Below are 8,984 nucleotides of genomic sequence, written 5' to 3' on the forward strand. Positions count from 1 at the left end.
TCATAATACAAAAATCCATTTCCGGAGCCTACGTTGGTGTGTGCTTGGGTGGAGCTTGAGTTTTACACATGCAGAGGATTCTCTTGGGGTTAAACGCCAAGTTGTAACGTGTTTTTGGCGTTTAACTCCAGAATGCAGCATAGAACTGACGTTGAACGCCAGTTTGCATCATCTAAGCTCAAATAAAGTATGGAGCATTATATATTTCTGGAAAGCCTTGGATGTCTACTTTCCAACGCAGTTGAGAGCGCGCCATTTGGAGTTCTGTAGCTCCAGAAAATCCATTCTGAGTGCAGAGAGGTTAGAATCCAATAGGATCAGCAGTCCTTTGTCAGCCTGAATCAGATTTTTGCTCAGGTCCCTCAATTTCAGCCAGAAAATACCTGAAATCACAGAAAAACACACAAAATTCATAGTAAAGTCCAGAAATGTGAATTTTGCATAAAAACTAATGAAAACATCCCTAAAAGTAGCTAGAACCTACTAAAAACTACCTAAAAACAATGCCAAAAAGTGTATAAATTATCCGCTCATCGTTAAACGCTAGCTTGGTGCTTGTTTTTGGCATTAAACACCAGACAGATGCTTGTTTCTGGCATTAAATGCCAGACAGATGCTTGTTTCTAGCGTTTAAACGCCAGACTGCTCTTCCTCCAGGGTGTGCTTTTTCTTCTACTATTTTGATTTTGTTTTTAATTTTTTAAAATGTTTTGTGACTCCACATGATCATAAACCTAATAAAACATAAAAGAACAATAGAGATATAGATAAATAAAAATTGGGTTGCCTCCCAATAAGTGCTTCTTTAATGTCAATAGCTTGACAGTGAGCTCTCATGGAGCTTCACTGATGTTCAGAGCATTGTTGGGACCTCCCAACACCAAACTTAGAGTTTGAATGTCGGGGTTCAACACCAAACTTAGATTTTGGTTGTGGCCTCCCAACACCAAACTTAGAGTTTGATTGTGGGGGCTTTGTTTGACTCTGTATAGAGAGAAGCTTTTTGGTGCGCGAAATTATGATCATCAACAATGGCGCCAAAGACTTGGAGCTCTCAAACGTGAATCACACTTTGTCACAACTTTGCACAACTAAACAGCAAGTGCACTAGGTTGTCCAAGTAATACTTTACGTGATTAAGGGTCGATCCCACAGAGATTGTTGGTATGAAGCAACCTATGGTCATCTTGTAAATCTCAGTTAGGCGGATTCAAATAGTTATTATGGTTTTCGAATATAATGATAAATAAAGCATAAAATAAACATAGAAATACTTATGAAAATCATTGGTGGGAATTTCAGATAAGTGTATGGAGATGCTTTGTCCCTTCTGAATCTCTGCTTTCCTACTTCCTTCCTCCAATCATTCTTACTCCTTTCCATGGCAAGCTATATGTAGGGCGTCACCATTGACAATGGCTACTTCCCATCCTCTCAGTTAAAATGGTCCAACTGCTCTGTCACAGCACGGCTAATCATCTGTCGGTTCTCGATCATGTCGGAATAGAATCCAGTGATTCTTTTGCGTCTGTCACTACGCCTGGTGCACGAAATTGCAATCACACTTTTGCAATTCCGCACAACTAACCAGCAAGTGCACTGGGTCGTCCAAGTAATACCTTACGTGAGTAAGGGTCGATCCCACGGAGATTGTCGGCTTGAAGCAAGCTATGGTTATCTTGTAAATCTTAGTCAGGATATAAATAATTATCAGGGTTGCTTGTGAAAGGTAAAAGAACATGAAATAAGTACTTGTTTTGCAGTAATGGGGAACAGGTTGAGGTTTTGGAGATGCTCCATCTTCTGAATCTCTGCTTTCCTACTGTCTTCTTCTTCAAGCACGCAAGGCTCCTTCCATGGCAAGCTGTATGCAAGGGTTTCACCATTGTCAGTGGCTACCTCCCATCCTCTCAGTGGAAATGTTCAACGCACCCTGTCACGGCACGGCTATCCATCTGTCAGTTCTCAATCAGGTTGGAATAGAATCCAGTGATTCTTTTGCGTCTGTCACTAACGCCCAGCCCTCAGGAGTTTGAAGCTCGTCACATTCATTCAGTCATTGAATCCTACTCAGAATACCACAGACAAGGTTTAGACCTTCCGGATTCTCTTGAATGCTGCCATCAGTTCTAGCTTATACCATGAAGATTCTGATTAAAGAATCCAAGAGATATCTACTTAATCTAAGGTAGAACGGAGGTGGTTGTCAGGCACACGTTCATAGTTGAGAGTGATGATGAGTGTCACGGATCATCACATTCATCCGGTTTAAGAACAAGTAATATCTTAGAATGGAAGCAAGCATGATTGAGTGAAAAACAGTAGTAATTGCATTAATCCATCAAGACACAGCAGAGCTCCTCACCCCCAACCATGGGGTTTAGAGACTCATGCTGTGGAAGGTACACAAAGAAACGTGTAAAGTGTCATGAGGTACAGATACAATGTCAAAAGATCCTATTAATAGTAAGCTAGTAACCTAGGGTATACAGAAATGAGTAAATGACGTAAAAATCCACTTCTGGGTCCACTTAGTGTGTGCTTGGGCTGAGCATTGAAGCTTTCATGTGTAGAGACTTTTTCTGGAGTTAAACGCCAGCTTTCATGCTAGTTTGGGCGTTTAACTCCAATTTTTTGCCAGTTCCAGCGTTAAACGCTGGAAATTCTGAGGCAGATTTGCAACGCCGATTTGGGCCATCAAATCTCGGGAAAAGTATGGACTATTATACATTGCTGGAAAGCCCAGGATGTCTACTTTCCAATGCCGTTGAGAGCGCGCCAATTGGGCTTCTGTAGCTCCAGAAAATCCACTTCAAGTGCAGGGAGGTCAGAATCCAACAGCATTTGCAGTCTTTTTCAGTCTCTGAATCAGATTTTTGCTCAGGACCCTCAATTTCAGCCAGAAAATACCTGAAATCACAGAAAAACACACAAACTCATAGTAAAGTCTAGAAAAGTGAATTTTAACTAAAAACTAATAAAAATATACTAAAAACTAACTAGATCATACTAAAAACATACTAAAAACAATGCCAAAAAGCGTATAAATTATCCGCTCATCAACGCCCAACACTCGTGAGTTTGAAGCTCGTCACAATCATTCAATCCTTAAATCCTACTCGGAATACCACAGACAAGGTTTAGACTTTTTGGATTCTCAAGAATGCTGCCAATGGATTCTAGCTTATACCACGGAAATTCTGATTAAGGAATCTAAGAGATATTCGATCGTTCTAAAGTAGAACGGAAGTAGTTGTCAGTCACGCGTTCATAGGTGAGAATGATGATGAGTATCACGGATCATCACATTCATCATGTTGAAGTGCAGCGAATATCTTAGAATAAGAATAAGCATGAATTGAATAGAAAACAGTAGTAATTGCATTAATTCTCGAGGTATAGCAGAGCTCCACACCTTAATCTATGGTGTGTAGAAACTCAACCGTTGAAAATATATAAGTGATAGTCCAGGCATGGCCATGAGGCCAGCCCCTAAAATGTGATAAAAGGATCAAAAGATAATCAAAATATTAGACAGGACCAGATGTCTAATACAATTGTAAAAAGTTCTATTTATACTAAACTAGTTACTAGGGTTTACAGAAATAAGTCTTAATGCAGAAATCCACTTCCGGGGCCTACTTTTGTGTGTGCTTGGGCTGAGCTTGAGCTTTACACGTGCAGAGGCTTCTCTTGGGGTTAAACGCCAAGTTGTAACGTGTTTTTGGCGTTTAACTCCAGAATACAGCATGGAACAGGCATTGAAAGCCAGTTTACATCGTCTAAGCTCGAATAAAGTATGGGCCATTATATATTGCTGGAAAGCCATGGATTTCTACTTTCCAACGCAGTTAAGAGCGTGCCATTGGGATTTCTGTAGCTCCAGAAAATCCATTTCGAGTGCAAGGAGTTCAGAATCCAACAACAACAGCAGTCCTTTTTCAGCCTGAATCATATTTTTGCTCAGGTCCCTCAATTTCAGCCAGAAAATACCTGAAATCATAGAAAAACACACAAACTCATAGTAAACTCTAGAAATGTGAATTTTGCATAAAAACTAATAAAAACATCTCCAAAAGTAGCTAGATCCTACAAAAAACTACCTAAAAACAATGACAAAAGCATATAAATTATCCGCTCATCACAACACCAAACTTAAATTGTTGCTTGTCCCCAAGCAACTGAAAACCAAATAGGATAAAAAGAAGATAATATACTATAAATCCCAAAATATCAATGAATATTAGTTCTAACTAGATGAGCGCGACCTGTAGCTTTTGCTTTTGAACAGTTTTGGCATCTCACTTTATCCTTTGAAGTTTAGAATGATTGGCATCCATAGGAACTCAGAGTTCAGATAGTGTTATTAATTTTCCTAGTTAGGTATGTTGATTCTTGAACACAGCTACTTTTATGAGTCTTGGTCGTGGCCCTAAGCATTTTGTTTTCCAATATTACCACCAGATACAAAAATGCCACAGACACATGACTGGGTGAACCTTTTCAGATTGTGACTCAACTTTGCTAAAGTTCCCAGTTAGAGGTGTCCAGAGCTCTTAAGCATACTCTTTTTTCTTTGGATCACGACTTTAACCACCCAGTCTCAAGCTTTTCACTTGGACCTGCATGCCACAAGCACATGGTTAGGGACAGCTTGATTTAGCCGCTTGGGCCTGGATTTTATTTCCTTGGGCCCTCCTATCCATTGATGCTCAAAGCCTTGGATCTTTTTTACCCTTGCCTTTTGGTTTTAAGGGCTATTGGTTTTTTCTGCTTGCTTTTTCTTTTTCTTTTATATTTTTTTTGCCACTTTTTTTTCGCAAGCTTTGTTCTTCACTGCTTTTTCTTGCTTCAAGAATCAATTTTTTTATTTTTCAGATTATCAATAACATTTTTCTTTTTCATCATTCTTTCAAGAGCCAACAATTTTAACATTCATAAATAACAAGATAAAAAATATGCACTGTTCAAGCATTCATTCAGAAAACAAAAAGTATTGTCACCACATCAATATAATTAAACTAATTTCAAGGATGAATTTGAAACTCATGTACTTCTTGTTCTTTTGAATTAAAAACATTTTCATTTAAGAAAGGTGAAGGATTCATAGAATTATTCATAGCCTTAAGACATAGTTACTAGACATTAATGATCATGTAGTACAGGCACAAATATAGACAAACATGAAGCTCAAAAATCGAAAAACAGAAAAATAAGAGCAAGGAGATTAAGGAATGAGTCCACCTTAGTGACGGTAGCATCTTTCTCTTGAAGAACCAAAGGTGCTCTTGAGCTCCTCTATGTCTCTTCCTTGTCTCTGTTGCTTGATCCCTAGTGATTTTGGTGCTCTTATCCTTAGTTGCTCCCAATAATTGTATGGAGGAAAATGTATGCCCTGAGGTATCTCAGAAATTTCTTGATGAGGGAATTCCTCATGCTCTTGTTGAGGTCCATGAGTGGGCTCTCTTGATGTGCAGTCAAATGCTCTACTATTGAGCTATGGACCCTTGAGATGAATCTCTTTCCTTTGCTCTTTCTAGAGGTTTCTTCGACCTTGAGTGCCATAAATGGTTATGGAAAAACAAAAAGCTATGCTTTTACCACACCAAACTTAGAATGTTGCTCGCCCTCGAGCAAAAGAAGAAAGAATAGAAGAAGATATGGAGGAGAAGGAGAGATGTGTGGGTTTCGGCCAAGGGGGGAGAAGAGAGAGTAATGTTGTGTGAAAAGGAAGAAGGATGGAGGGGTTTATATAGTGGAGGGAGAGGGGTTTGGGTTCGATTATTTAGGGTGGGTTTGGGTAGGAAAGAGATTTTGAATTTGAAGGTAGGTGGGGTTTATGGGGAAGAGTGGTTGTGTGTGAGTGGTGAAGAAGTGATGGGAAAGAGTGATTGAGGTGATTGGTGAATGATGTTTGGGGAAGAGTGTTATTGGATTGTGTGAAGAAGAGAGAAGGTGAGTTGAGGTTGGTGGGGATCCTGTGGGGTCCACAGATCCTGAGGTGTCAAGGATTAATCATCCCTGCACCATTTAGGCGTGTAACACGCCTTCTGTATGCAATCCTGGCGTTTAACGCCAGACTGATGCTTGTTTCTGGCGTTTAACACCAGCTTTCCCCAGGGTACAATTCTAGCGTTTGAACGCCAGACTGCTGCTTATTTCTGGCGTTCAATGCCAGCTTCATGCTCTGTTCTGGCGTTAAACGCCAGCCAGATGCTCCTTACTGGCATTTAAACGCCAGTAAGCTCTTCCTCTAGGGTGTGTTTTTTCTTCTGCTATTTTTTGATTCTGTTTTTAATTTTTGCAATTATTTTGTGACTCCACATGATCATAAACCTAATAAAACATAAAAGAACAATAGAAATATTGATAAATAAAAATTGGGTTGCCTCCAAATAAGCGCTTCTTTGATGTCAATAGCTTGACAGTGAGCTCTCATGGAGCTTCACAGATGTTCAGAGCATTGTTGGGACCTCCCAACACCAAACTTAGAGTTTGAATGTGGGGGTTCAACACCAAACTTAGAGTTTGGTTGTGGCCTCCCAACACCAAACTTAGAGTTTTATTGTGGGGGCTTTGTTTGACTCTGTATTGAGAGAAGCTTTTCATGCTTCCTCTCCATGTTTACAGAAGAATAACCTTGAGCTTTAAACACAAGGTAGTCCCCATTCAATTGAAGGACTAGTTCACCTCTGTCAACATCAATCACAGCTTTTGCTGTGGCTAGGAAGCGTCTTCCAAGAATGATGGATTCATTCTCCTCCTTCCAAGTGTCTAAGATTATGAAATCAGCAGGGATGTAAAGGTCTTTAACCTTTACCAACACGTCCTCTACCAATCCACAAGCTTATTTTATTGACTTGTCTGCCATCTCTAATAAGATTCTTGCAGCTTGTACCTCAAAGATCCCCAGCTTCGCCATTACAGAGAGTGGCATAAGATTTATACCTGACCCCAGGTCACACAGAGCTTTTTCAAAGGTCATGGCGCCTATGGTACAGGATATTAAAAATTTACCAGGATCTTGTTTCTTTTGAGGTAGAGTTTTCTGAACCCATGTATCTAGTTCACTAATGAGCAAAGGGGTTCACCTTCACAAGTCTCATTACCAAACAACTTGGCATTCAGCTTCATGATGGCTCCTAGATATTAAGCAACTTACTCTTCAGTTACATCTTCATCCTCTTCAGAGGAAGAATAGTTCTCAGAGCTCATGAATGGCATAAGAAAGTTTAATGGAATCTCTATGGTCTCTATATGAGCCTCAGATTCCTTTAGGTCCTCAATAAGAAACTCCTTTCTATCTGGGAGACGTCCCATGAGGTTTTCCTCATTGGGATTCACGTCCTCCCTTTCCTCTTTGGATTCGGCCATTGTGATTATATCAATGGCCTTGCACTCTCATTTTGGATTCTCTTCTGTATTGCTTGAGAGAGTACTAGGAGAAGTTTCAGTGATTTTTTTACTCAGCAGACCCACTTTTGCCTCCAAATTTCTAATGGATGACCTTGTTTCACTCATGAAACTTAGAGTGGCCTTAGATAGATCAGAGACTATGTTTGCTATGCTAGAGGGGCTCTGCTCAGAATTCTCTGTCTGTTGCTGAGAAGATTATGGAAAAGGCTTGCTATTGCTAAACTTGTTTCTTCCACCATTATTAAAGCCTTGTTGAGGCTTTTGTTGATCCTTTCATGAGAAATTTGGATGATTTCTCCATGAGGAATTACAGGTGTTTCCATAAGGTTCACTCATGTAATTCACCTCTGCCATTGCAGGGTTCTCAGGATCATAAGCTTCTTCTTCAGAAGATGCCTCTTTAGTACTGTTGGATGCATTTTGCCATCCATTCAGACTCAGAGAAATCATGTTGACTTGCTGAGTCAACATTTTGTTCTGAGCCAATATGGCGTTCAAAGTATCAATTTCAAGAACTCCCTTCCTCTGAGGCGTCCCATTATTCACAGGATTCCTTTCAGAAGTATACATGAACTGGTTATTTGCAACCATATCAATGAGTTCTTGAGCTTCTACAGGCATTTTCTTTAGGTGAATGGATTCACCTGCAAAATGGTTCAGTGACATCTTAGAAAGCTCAGATACACCATCATAGAATATATCTAAAATGGTCCACTCTGAAAGCATGCCAGAAGGACACTTTTTGGTCAACTGCTTGTATCTTTCCCAAGCTTCATAGAGGGATTCACCATCTTTTTCCTTAAAGGTCTGAACATCCACTCTAAGCTTGCTCAGCTTTTGAGGAGGAAAGAACCTGGCCAAGAAGGCTGTGACCAGCTTATCCCAAGAGTCCAGACTATCTTTAGGTTGTGAATCCAACCATGTTCTAGCTCTGTCTCCTACAGCAAAAGGGAAAAGCATGAGCTTGTAGACTTCAGGATCTACTCCATTAGTCTTAACAGTATCACAGATCTGCAAGAACTCAGTTAAAAACTGATAGAGATCTTCTGATGAAAGTCCATGAAACTTGCAGTTCTGTTGCATTAGAGCAAATAGTTGAGGTTTTAGCTCAAAATTGTTTGCTCCAATGGCAGGGAGTGAGATGCTTCTTCCATAAAAGTTGGAAGTATGTGTAGTATAATCACCAAGCATCCTCCTTGCGCCTCCACCATTGTTGTTGGGTTCGGTCATGTCTCTTTCTTTTTCGAGATTCTCTGTAAGGTTTTTTTCTGGATTGTTGTGCTTTAGCTTCAGAGTCTTTTTAGGTTTAGGATCTGCTTCAACAAGAATGTCCTTGTCCTTGCTCCGGCTCATATGAAAAAAAAGAGAACAGAAAAGAAGAAGAATCCTCTATGTCACAGTATAGAGATTTTTTTATGTTAGTAGAAGAAAAAAGGAATAGAAGAAGGATGAGAAAAATTCGAACATAGAGGAGAAGAGAGAGTTCGAATTTCTAGATGAAGAGAAGTGTTAGTAAATGAATAAATAAATAGAAGAAGATGAGAGGGAGAGAATTTCAAAAATTAAGA

The 8,984-nt window shown here is 39.7% G+C and overlaps 1 non-coding gene across 1 annotated transcript; it reads left to right on the plus strand.

Annotated features, from left to right (window-relative positions):
* The first annotated feature begins 8,140 nt into the window (after positions 1–8,140).
* On the plus strand, positions 8,141–8,244 carry LOC112704584 (small nucleolar RNA R71). The gene has a single exon (XR_003155201.1). It is a non-coding gene; the product is annotated as a small nucleolar RNA R71 (small nucleolar RNA).
* Positions 8,245–8,984: the final 740 nt, after the last annotated feature.

Source organism: Arachis hypogaea, chromosome 7 (assembly GCF_003086295.3).
Source record: "Arachis hypogaea cultivar Tifrunner chromosome 7, arahy.Tifrunner.gnm2.J5K5, whole genome shotgun sequence".
Classification (NCBI taxonomy): domain Eukaryota; kingdom Viridiplantae; phylum Streptophyta; class Magnoliopsida; order Fabales; family Fabaceae; genus Arachis; species Arachis hypogaea.